Here is a 13,167-nt window from a genome sequence, read left to right on the forward strand (position 1 = left end):
TGAATACTAAAAAGGGGGAAATAATAAAAGTTGGGCATGCTTCAAATAACAGTGAATTTTAAGAATTGATTATGTAAAAGCCTGCGGTGCCAGGGGCAAAACTTGGGGGCCAAGACTGAGTGTGGGAAGTGGTATCAGAGGGATCAAATATATAAAAAGCCTCACCCGTACTTTTCAGGCGAGTTTTCAAATAACCTGAGAGCCCTAGCTGAGCATCTCAGCTGCAGAGAGATTCATCAGCAATTCAGTTTTTGTTGTTTTTGTTTTCGAAAACACACTTCTGTCCCTTTCACCTCACAGTAGCTTTGTCTCAAATCTGGCCTGAACACAGTTGCTTTGACCTAGGGATCTTCAAATTGTTTGCGAGCTATGTAGGTGAAATGTTAGTGAGATGGTCACTTGTGATTGGATGATAAGGTCACTTTGTGTGCTAGAAAGCATGTTGAATATCATATTGCTCAGCTGAGATTAAACTGAGTAGCTTAAAGCAAGTAAACCAACAACTTATTTTAGCTAATGACTTTCAAATCAGGCCTACCTTTATAGTCCATTAGCACCAGATAGACTGATTTGTCTGCTTTCTCAAACTTGCAGACCTTTTGCTCTGCTGATAAACTCAACTGTTTACCACGCTCACACCACAGACCATGTTGTCACAGGGCATCAAAAGCTTTGTCAATCAAAGTGACTGAACACTTTTGTTAACCCAAGGAAATTAACTCAACTTAATTTAGTCACAACTCATTAATCTCACAATTAAACACTCATTTAGCAGTAATATGCAAGGAAAAAGACTTAAAAAAGGAAATTGAAATCCAAACTCCCAACCAGCTTGCATTAAAAGATGGGAGGACAGAACAAGCATGGATTCAGAGTTGTACTGCAGATGAGGAAAAGTGCTGGCACAAAGAATACTCTTCATGATAGAGGTTACTCTTTTAGGAAGGTATCACAAATCCAACGGGACATTAACCCAACCTCCCCTCTCTCCTCCAAGTTCTATGATACAGACAGTGCTTGGTGTTGTCATGTGAAATTGAGACCTATTGGTTGTAATCAGGAAACACGACAGGCCCGTCCCCTCTAAGATCGGGTCACCTCTACTCCCCCGCCCTCTCCCTGTTCTGGTCTGTTCAGCCTTCATGAGCACAATGTTTTATTTCCCATTTCTGTCCACACACATTGGCCCTGTCATTTTTCGCCCCGCTGACTGATTACCGGTTACACTCTTCGGCCGGTCTCCACTTACAGCTCCTTGTCTTCTCTTGTCTTTATGGCATTATTACGTGTCTTTATTACCACCATCAATACTCCTGGCCCTATAGTGAGATGTTTCAACATCCATTCCAGACAAGGCAAAAACACTGTCATCTTAGATCACAAATCTTCCTCACATAGTACATTACATCATAATTATCCCCCTAATATCTTGTTTTAAAATGTGTTTTGTTTCCAGATGATATCTAAGAATGATTTTTAAATAATGATATTTGTGTTCAATATGGTCAAAATGCATCCCAGACTACCTGGTAGATTGGTTATCAGATCCCAAACTGTATACAATTTAGGAGCATGTCGACCTGTGTTTTTATGTGGTCAAGTATTATTTGATTGCAATCCAAGCACCCAAAATGTGTTTTAATGCCAGGTTTAAAGCGGTTATTTGGCTGGACAGAAACCTAAAGCAATAGATAAAATTAATATTTTTCCAATTCAACTTAATCAACATTATAACGCCTCATTTATAAAGTAGTAGTTACTTCTCTAGTTCTACTCTGCTCAGTCTGGGATATAATTGTTTTTCGTCTGGCTGCACACACTTGACTGTGATAACAGAAGTTCAATAGTTTGACTAACCAAGCATGTGTGAAATTTGTAATGAGATTCATAATCCTCGCACTCAAAATGAAATTCAGTTCTGAAATCAATGGAAACAAGGCAGTAGTTCCTATATCACCCAGTCTAGTAGATTCAACATGCAGGAGTGGTATAAAGAAAATCAGAGCAGGGTTTGGCTATTGGACAAATATAACTGCTTAGTACATCTCAGGGGGGTCTTTTTACACCATTTTCAGACCAATTGTTGTCCTTTTATTTTGCTAGATTAATGGTCTTCCCCTTAAAAGCAGGTTTGAAATGTTCACATGTCACCAAACCAGAGTCGGTGATTGTTGGAATAGTTGAAAGGCCTAATCAAAGCAGGTGTGATGTATTTCATTTTCTTTTTGCAAAGTTTAAATGAAGTGGGTTTTACAATGCTCCATGGCTCGCAGGGGGGGCAGCACCGGACTGCATTTATTACACACACACACACCACCCACTCACATAAACACACGTGCCCAACCCTAACATAGAGGTTGGAATAATATGTAGAAGCTATAAATAAGATGTATACTGTATTGTGATGGGAAGTATACCACTGTACTGTGTGCATGGTTGTTACAATCCATTTTTTGTTTTTCTTTATTTCCTTAAAGCCTTGACTACAAACATTCTTTTGAGCACGTTTTCCTTTTTTCCTCTCAGTACACTACTCGCATTAAGAACCTGGTTTCTTTTTCTAAATCAGAAATCAGACAGCTCAACTGAACGTCTACTCTGAGATGAGAATTACTTTAGCCCATCATATGGAAATGGAACAAATGCAGGGGATGAAAAAAAGGATAGGAAAGACAGAGTTTGAAATAGGGAAGATATTTCCTGTAGATCAGAAGAGTAAAAAAAAAATAAGAGTGAAAGACGCAACAGACATATTTAATTTAAATGGACACTACACTAACTCAACAGTCTTTATAGCATCAATGGTATTCATTACTTAAACATATACATGTCTCTTAATTGTGTAACTCTACTTTCCATACTGATGTGAATGTTTCAAAGCATATTAAAATGTGAAATAGTGGTTGTAGATTCCTGTGCAAAAGTGGAAGTCACAAATGTATATTCTTGCAGTTTCGTTTGGTTTATTTGGCTTTCACATAGCCAACACTTGAAGGGGCACAATGAACGGCCGAAAATAAAAAATACATTTCCCGTGTTCCCAGAAGACACAGCCAGACTAAGAGCCAAGACAAGAGTCATTTCTCATGTATATTTGGCATGAACTGCTAACAGTGTTGTTAACAGTGTAATTCTTTACAATACCCTTATATTTTAATCAAATATCAAATGCATTTCATAATCAAAATGCACATTATTTTGTATCTTATCAGAACAATGTAAGTACATGTTGGTTTGTCCACTGCAACCCCACAGACGGGTTATTTTAGTTTAAATATATACCGTTTTTTGAGAGTTTCTTTGCGTGCAATTTCATTTCATGTCAATACCAGCAGTAGCATATATTTAGTTGTGCATAAACCTCCTCAACCTCCTCTTAGTAATGGGAAGGACTCAGGGCAATTACCATGCGCTCACCACAGTCTAGTTAACATGCATCTATTAATAAACATTACAAATATTGAAAGAAAAATGAGCAACACTTATCTGTGTTTTACAGTCACTTTTCACAAATTTAACTGAAAGTGCTTGTGTGTGCGTTCTGTGTGTGTATGTGTGTGTGCATCAGTGTCGGTTATTTGAGTGCAGTCATGCATGCCTGCCCCAGGGTGTGGAGATGTGACTGTGTGTGTGAGTGTGTTTGCACAAGAGCTGGAACAAGTACAGTAAGTTGATTGAAATTGGGAATTTTAACATGAGAGAAGCATAATCTCAGGCTCACAACAGGCCGCCTCAATGTCAGAGGAGCTCTGCGCTGGTGGCAATTACTATTGACATCACGCTAATTGTAGCTGAATAATTAATCCTTACGGTTCTCGAATACAGGGACCTGGAAAGGTGAGCTGGATGTGGCAGAGTTGAACCCTTGCACAGTAGAATGGTGACTAATTGGATTAAGGATCAATGTAATTATTGGACAATATTATCTATTCCCAATTTCGTCATGTTTAAGAAAGACAAAGTGGCCATGAATAGACTATCACGACCTCGGTATACCAATTTATAACATCTACAGCATAAATTAAAATTTCCTCAGTTTTTTTCTGAGAGGTAAATATATAAATGCAATTACTGGAAGCCAAATTCACATCATGATACTAATGTAGTCTGTGTCTGTAAGTGGATGAGCCAAGTGGATTTGTAGCATTTGTCTGCCATCTATTGGACATTATATTTAAATGTTATCTTCAAGAAAAAAATGACAGTAGATCCAATGAATTAGGTCTAACAAAACAGCTGAATGTAAAATAGAATGTAATATTTTAGGGTTGATGTAGGCCTTTGTTTGTAAAATACTTGTACATTGTTACAGAAACCGTGATGATGAGGACAACCCCTAACCCCAGGCTGCTCTGAGTAAAGAAAGTGCTGCTTTACAACACAGAACGTTGTCTATGAGCAACTAAACTAGAGGAATAAAAGTATAACTTTCCTAAGAAAGTCCAACAAGGTATAATAGAACTTTCTATATCACCATTAATGAATTAAATGTGAATACAGTCAGAATACAATCAGCTGTATTTAACTGGCTTAGCCTGCCTTGTATACATCTTAAAATTTAATCGAGTATTACATTGAAAGTCATTTCAAAAGGCATGTTTTAATTGTATCACTAACTGAGAAAAAAAATGCATAGACCTATGCCTCAGTAAAACCATTATATGACCTCCAACAATGATTTGTTTCTCTATGTGATTACTATTTTTTTTAAAGACAACCTGAAACAGGACATTAGGGGATGTAAAGTGCAATGTGGTTTGATAGGACATGACACTTCTGATCATTCACCAAGATATAGCAGAACAAAATGTACCTGGGAAAATGTTGTCAGATGAACTACAGTAGCAGGATGAGGTGAATCATCCATGAGTGCTAAAGCTCTGTTTACCTACGTACTTCATTATCTTCTCACACTCATCCAGTATGGTACAAGTGCTTGAGGTGTATGATTCATGGAACGTTGACTCATAACGGCTTTACCTAATGAGTCACTATGGTACATACAAAAGTAACCTTGTATGAAAGTGACAACTACAACTCTATTTTCTTTTCCCCACTAACAAGAGCTATAATTAACATTTAGAGGTTACCAGATCTTCTTTCAAATATAAAACAACTGGACGGCTCATGGCTCCACTATATAGTAAGACAATGTTGCCATCTAGTGAGTAGAAGGGTGACCCGTTCGTTTCCATGTGAAAGAGCCATAGGCCAGCAATAAGTAGTAGTCATCCCCTGAGCTTCAGTGGAACTATTTTCCCAAAAGGTCTCTATTGATATTTTATTTCTAAATAGTTGGTTATAGTGCTTTGTTTGTTTGTATTAAACGCTGTAAGAACATTTTGTGTCTAGAGAAAAAAACGTTATGTATAGGATTCAAATGAAATAAGGACGCCATGCCTTATATAGAAATAAAGGTTGTTTCCAGACATTCTGTATAGAAAAACAAACAACAACAGGGTATTGATCAAATGCAAAATGGGGGAAATTTGGCCCTGTCCATGGTGCTGATTGTGTCAGTAGACAGCTGTGACGGCTTAAATAAAACGTAAAAGTAGCTGCATTCAGCAAAGGCCCGATTGTGTTACCCCAACAACTTCATTTGCACACACCACCAAACAACAGTGTGCTTTTTATTTTTGCAGCAGTAATATCAATAATTGGACTAATTGCCAAAATGACTAAATTAACAATTGAGAGACACTTGTTTTACCATATTCATATTTACCCAGCTTAAGGTGAATTTATTAGTGCATAGGTTATACAACATGTTTTTGCAGCACCAATAGATAACAGGGACAATATATTAGTTGAATGAATGCACAGCTTGTTCTGGTATTTTTTTTTCTGGTTCCACACTCACTGTCTTAACTGCAACCATAATTGAAACCACACATCAATGTGAGCTGAGAGCGCTATCTAGAGGACAAACGGTGTTATGACATGTATATCACAAGGGATGGGATAACATCGGTATTTGAAAAAGGCTTTTTTATAAAAACTTAATTTAGGAATTTTAATCACATATGTTTTATAATCTTGTACTTAAACATACATCAACACAAATGATTAAAAGATCTAAAACCTAAGCCCACTTCGCATCATGTTAGGTGATATGCTTTGGAATTTTCCCCAAAAAATTGAAAATAATTGAAGATCATGTCTGGGGAGGATGTTTGTATGGTCTGTAGGGGATTTGTTGATGAAGGCTATTTTTTCTGCATCACCAACAGAATTGAGAGAGATTTGGTTTTGCAAGAGGGAATAGGCTACAAACTCAAAAATATATTAATAATTAATACCAGTATCTCTTTAAAGTTAATTATACACTTGTTTTTTGCTGACTTGCATCTGAGCCAAATATCCACACTGGACACTTTATAGAAAAATACTGCCCATGCCCGGTTTAAGTTATAGGGAAAATGGTGATATGGTTCTGACAGCCATTTAAGATGTTTGCTTTTGTATGTATAATATTTATAAATTCATTTATTACCATAAACATGTTAATCAAAGTTATTCAACAAAAATATTTGAATGTGGTTTCTGGAATATGTCAAAATGTATGTAGAGAAAAAGGCTACTGTAGCATTACACAGATTCGTTCAGTGATTTGAAGTTCTGAGTAAATAAACACAAATAATTCTGAAAATGTCAAACTCCAGAGCCAATGTTTCATAATTCCTGCACAACTTAATCCATGTTGTTTTAATGTTAAACTCTTGCTTTGCAAGACATTACACCAATGTTGAAACAGATGATTTTCCAAAAATCCAAACATAAAGCTCAGCCATTTACAGAAACAGCAAGAAATGTGCAGCAATACATTGCCTACAGGCCGAGTTTGAGAAAAAGCTGCCTTCACAAACCCAAACATAGATCAGTCAAGAATATGCAATCATGGGAAACACGCAAACTAAAGGCCACTTATCACACAAACCAGTTATCTGGTGCTAAAATTAATGTGTAAATACCACAAGCAAACATCATCCAAGAACCATGCATGCAACAAATTACGACTATTAATTCAAACCAGCTGCGTAGTAGGCCTACATGAAACGAGAGAGCAACTTCTTCTTCTTAATGCCTTCCCTTCATCCAAATCCCTCAGTGAGGGAACGAAAAACAAAATATTACACCTTTACCAACCAATTAAATACTCTCTTTTATCAGTAAGCGCAACATTAAGCCCAAAACCTTTGCACTGCACATTTAACAAGCAATAGACATTATATCACAACCAGCGGTCCTACCTTACAGCAGGTGCGTACTTCTTGGCCTTGCTCCTCCGCCCACAGCAATCAACCAACACGATATTCCAGTTTAGTCTATAATCTACAAGTCTCAACTTGAAAATGTCCAAACTGCCTGACCTGGTAGTCGGGAGTTTGTTCGCCATGTCAGTTAACTCGTTGGACGCTGTCATTGGCAGGGTTTCGCTTTTGCCCCAAAATCCCAAATTTGACGTTCAAGCTAACTTTACGCTTCTGCCTCGCTCTTTGCGTCCTCGGCCACCAAGTGTGTGGTTTTAGCATTCTCCTCAGTATGTGTTGCAAGGGTCTTTCTCTTGATTTGCTTTCTCTTACTTTGCAAAGCAATGTGTCAATTAAGTAGCTTGTGTCCACCAACTGCTCTGAAAGTTTTGTGTAGTAGTTCCCTCTCGATGCGGCGCCATTCGAACGTCGGTTTTCTGCGGCCCGCTCTACGCTCATCATACTACGCATGCGTGCAGCTACGCTATCCGGTGGGGGTGAGCAGAAACATACGCAAATCGTTGTCATTGTAGAACCTTTTTTGACAGCAAACATTTAGACACATCATAGTAAGCCAACGACTGTTAGATACTATGCATAATATCACACTTGGATGGCTTACATAGATTCTTACAAAGGAGGTCAACTTGTATTCATTTACACCTGTGCTTTTTCAGGTAAGAAGTCAACATCTCTGCTAGCCAATGGATGTATTAATGTCATATAGAAAATAAAGTCATACTCTCAGCACTTTGTGTTATCTCTCAATATTATTTAACGAAGATGTTTAAGTAGCTAAATTAGGTTTAGGCCTAGGTCTACTGTGTGTGTGTGTGTGTGTGTGTGTGTGTGTGTGTGTGTGTGTGTGTGTGTGTGTGTGTGTGTGTGTGTGTGTGTGTGTGTGTGTGTGTGTGTGTGTGTGTGTGTGTGTGTGTGTGTGTGTGTGTGTGTGTGTGTGTGTGTGTGTGAGGCACAGTAGCATCAAGTCCGTCGGTGAACCGAAAAACGATTAGCTTATGGTGAAAGCTTACTATGACCGTGAGATTTGATTACCTGTGGAATTAGATACAGTAATGTAACTGCAGATAATCTCGTGTTTTGTTGTCAAGTTTGGGGAGTAAGAGTAAGCTTTAAGTAAGTGGGCAATTCAAAATTTCAAATTCCCCCTCCAGTTTTTTCTTTCTTGATGCATAAGACTCCAGCTAATTCTCCCCAGCTGCCCTTTATAGCTAAACAGCAGCAAGTGAGAGGTCATTGTCATTATAATGTTGCAACATCATGGCTCAATAGGGAAAAGTGGGTGGTGAATCGGGGTGGAGACTTGTTGTTGATACTCCTAGTTCTGACTGTGGTTGATAGAGTTGCACTTAATCTGACTTTGGCCTGTGTCCAGACTACTCCTGGTGTGACTCCAGTTGATCAGACCAACTAAATGAAGTTCAACTAACAAATATCTACTGTGGTGTTTTGTTTTTGTAGCTTTTGTATGGTATTTAAGATACCACATCTTCACACCATATAGAGATTTATAGAGATAATCCATGTAGAGACAGAGACAATAAACCCCGTATCTACACTATATTGAATGGGTCTTTTAAATGGGTGAAATGCATGAACGTCTTAACCACGTCTACGACAATTTGCAGTAACCACACTGGGATCAGTGTGGTTTTGACATAGTGGCCAAAGCCAGCATTGCAAATCACCTGTTGAACTGGCGCCTGGATAGAACAGTGTTGTTCGCCATACATACAGTATCTATTGCAAAAGGGAACCACTGTAAAGCCTTTAAAATAATAAAAAATGTCTCCCTTATTTATGAATTATTCTTAATAATTATAGCTGTTTGGTCCATATTTAAACCCACAGGTGATTTCACTTACATTTTCTGATTAGACTTCTCTGGACTGTGTGGGAATGTACAGACTTTGATTGACATTTCTGTTACTCTCCTGGTGTTTTAAGATGTCACTGCAGGAAAATCACAGGTGGGGAGGACAAAATCAATGATCACTGAATGCTATTGAGATGTTTCAGATACAGTTTCTGGTTGTCATGGTCTAACTCAGTGTCATCACTGTACTTTACACTTGTAACAAATCAAAATGTACACATTGAAAGAAGTCTGTTACACATTTATCCACAGCTGAAGGAAACATGCTTTATGTATAGGGAGTGTGGGTGCTGCTCTGTCCATCGCTCTTACTTGTGCATTGTGGCAAGATATCGACTCAGTTAGTTTGTGAACGGACACTGCGGGAGCTTGGGCTCTCCTAAGAGGGCTAACAACATCATTCCACAAATTGTACATGAAAGAGCGTCTTATCTAACACTTTATTGTCATCATGTGTTATCAGTGTCCTTGGACTCCCTGCAGTCATTCTAACTGTAATAGGGTGTTGCAAAGTAGCACCCACTATAAACACTAGGGTATGTTGCAGATGGTTTTTAGTTTTTCTATGAATATGTTATCTATTCCTATTAAATACATACAAATAAATATAAACACTCATATGAATACATCCTCCAATCACAGACACTGCAGAATGTTATTTGCCAGAGTGATATCATCAGCAAGGTCACCATGAAAATAGCTTTCTGATCATGCTTGTTGTGAATTGGACAACATTCATGAGGATGTAGCATTACAAAATGGAGTTTGCAAATAAGGAGCTAAACTGAGGGGGCAACCATGCAACAAACATGTCTGTTTAAACCACAGGCTTTAGTCCATTGTTTTATTCTTTTTCATAAATTACCTTTGTTTATTGTATTTTGTAACTGTCCTGTGTATTTCCAGTTTTTTTCCCTTCTTGTTCCGGTAAAACACTTTATAAACTGTCATGTTTGTCTTTAACAAAAACTTGATTATGGTAGGGTTAGATAATAAATAATTGGTCAAACTAAAGGCAGTGGATGGAGTGAATTGTTGCATTCTCTTTCTTAAGTCTATCTTCAGGTGTAAACATAAATAGTACATACTTGTCATGCATGTAAGACATTCCTAGAAAATATTTGGAAAAACCATAAGGAATACATATATTTGAGTATTGCATTAAGCAATATCTTGTTTTTTTAGGATGAACTTAGTTTAAATCATTGAAGTAATTTGACTACATTCAAGTGTGTTACATGGCCAGTTTTAGAAAAAGGTGTAGGCCTAATGTAGGCCAGTAGTAGGTTTTCATTGGGTCTGGGGAATGTCTGAGCTTTCAGCGCTGTCTGCTATTTGACATATGGGAAATAACTGGTTTTGTTCATTCTCACTGAAATTGGCCTTACATGATTGTACAGCTAAGCGGAGACGCCCATAAATTGTTTAAGGTAAATGAACACTGTGAACAGAAAACACAGGGAATTTCTAACACCACCTAGGAGAATGGTTGGCAACATGGGAGGTAAACCACAGGAGTCCAGATGTCCTTCTTGTCAGCTATAATACCAAGAGAATTTGAAGGAGAGAATCTGTGAAAGACAAGCAGCTGTATCAGTGACTACAAGGACAGCAAGGGGCACAGAGCTGGTGGTGTGGACAGTTTGAGGCCAGAGTGGTGGAAGGAGTTATTTAGAGGGAGGATGTCAAAACTGCAATATTAGCTCTTAGATTCAGCAAGGATTTTCTTTCTTAAGATGGGAGTTATGAAAGAGTGAGACATGCAACAATAAGCAATGTGATATAAAAGGAGCTTGAAGCAAGTAATTACTCCTAAATAACTCAACTCGGGGCAACGTGATGTAACCAGTAAATGTATCATTCAAAATTAATCACTTTATTGTATGCCCTTCTTACTGAACATTAACCTTCTTGCACTATTTTTATTTTTATTAGATCCACCATGGAGCTATTATATTATTTTTATGCAAGTGTTGATGCAGCTGGGGACACCTTTTCTACATTTTGATATTTCTGAATATTCAATGCTTTCTATAACTGGTTGAGACTTCCTTCACATTTGCTATAATATACTGCAATTTATTTGTATAACAGTCTGGAAACTAAACCTGGAGTTGGTTTATTCTAATTGTGTGTGTTTATTATTGTCGCCGGAATTATGAAAGTATTTTATGTCATGCATGTAACATGTGCATCCTTTAATATCCTCCAACAATATCAGTGAAACTATTGAAAATAGCCTACTGGCTGAGAGTCCAGATAACAGGCAAACACCTATTGAAAACTCCATGCAGCAAAGAGGATAAACCAACAAAGAGGACTGGTTTAAGTAGTGAGTGACAGATAAGGGAAGAGGGAACATGTGAGCATAGGAATGAGGAAGTCAGGTGAAGGAATCGGAGGTCATCTGGTGGACAGGTAGAGAATGACACTCAAACTGAACACCTGCCTCATTTGATAATGAGCAGTAAGCATTATCTAGAAAGTAAAAGCGAAAGCCAACAAAAAAATATTTCGCTTTCCGCATACAGTTTAAACTGCTTTTAATTTACGAAACAAGGTCTACAAGGTAGACTTTTTAGTGAATTAAAAACTCAACAGTCAGGTTTTAAATTGCCTGAAACTACAAGATCTAGCCTTTTGCAATGGTTGTATCAATGTTTTCTTAGTCAGTTTAACACCATAAAGTCAATTTGTTTACACCATTAGGAGAATTTCCCTTCTCAGCTTCAATAAACTTAAACTAAAGTGTTCAGTAGCGTTCAAAGAAATTCAGAAGGGAGAGTGCACTGTAACATATGCCTCACTAACCACAATAAATGGAGTCACAAGATCCCAGGACACCTTTTTATGTTTACACACACACACACACACACACACACACACACACACACACACACACACACACACACACACACACACACACACACACACACACACACACACACACACACACACACACACACACACACACACACACACACACACACACACACACACACACACACACACACACACTGTACTATTAAACGTACGTACTTGTGAGGACAATGGTTGTTATAATGCATTTGGATGCCTTTTTTTAGCCCTTACCTTAACCAGCTAAAGTTAATGCTTAAACCCAACCTTTTATCTAAATCCAATCTCACCCAAATGTGCTCAATTTATTCAGCATTTTATATCACAGTGATGTTTTTTGTTTCAATGAAAACAGCATGTTGAGATTTTTCTTTGTGTTACACTCAGAGGAAAAGTTTTGCTCCAAATCAACTTCTAAACTGAGCTCCTTTCCCCAGACTGAATAATGTGAAGCAGGCAGAGTTTGTTTTGTTTTATATATGCTCCAAGACACAGCTTTGTATATGAATACATGAGTTTATTTTAGAAAGGTTTTTCATGGTTTGTTAAGTAAGTGGTCGACTACGCATGCAGAGGCATGTGTGGTCATAATTTGAAGTTTAACAACAATGACAGAAAAAAATCTATGTTAAAATTGTTTAAATGTATCGCTACTTTCCACACTGCATAATTCAGTTGACCTCTTCAAATGATTATTTCTACATTGTGCATAGCATATGGTTGATAAAAAAGAATTAAATGGGTAATTAAATACAAAGAACAAGACACACAGTAAGTCAACTAGTCTATGATAATGGTATATTTACATTTACTATCATTCTTTAGGCTTTAACGATTAAGAACTTCAAATGTCAAAGTCACAAATAGTCAATACGTAAGGAACACATGCTTATTCACGTGTTGCCTTACCATATTAACCTTTATAGACTCCCATAAACCTGTGGAGTACAACACTGATAATGTTGTGTTGATCAGCAGCCAAGATGTGTCCTTGTTGAATAAGCTCATTTGAGATGCAACAGGGGGATTGTAAAATGGAAAGTAGATAATTGTGTTTGTGTATTTTTAATGAATAATACGTTTAAATCATGTCTGCATACATTTTGTCAAATGAGTGGAAATGTTGTAGTGACTTTAAGTAAAAAGAGGATATGCATGAAC

Source organism: Eleginops maclovinus, chromosome 4, assembly GCF_036324505.1.
Source record: "Eleginops maclovinus isolate JMC-PN-2008 ecotype Puerto Natales chromosome 4, JC_Emac_rtc_rv5, whole genome shotgun sequence".
NCBI classification, from domain to species: Eukaryota; Metazoa; Chordata; class Actinopteri; order Perciformes; family Eleginopidae; genus Eleginops; species Eleginops maclovinus.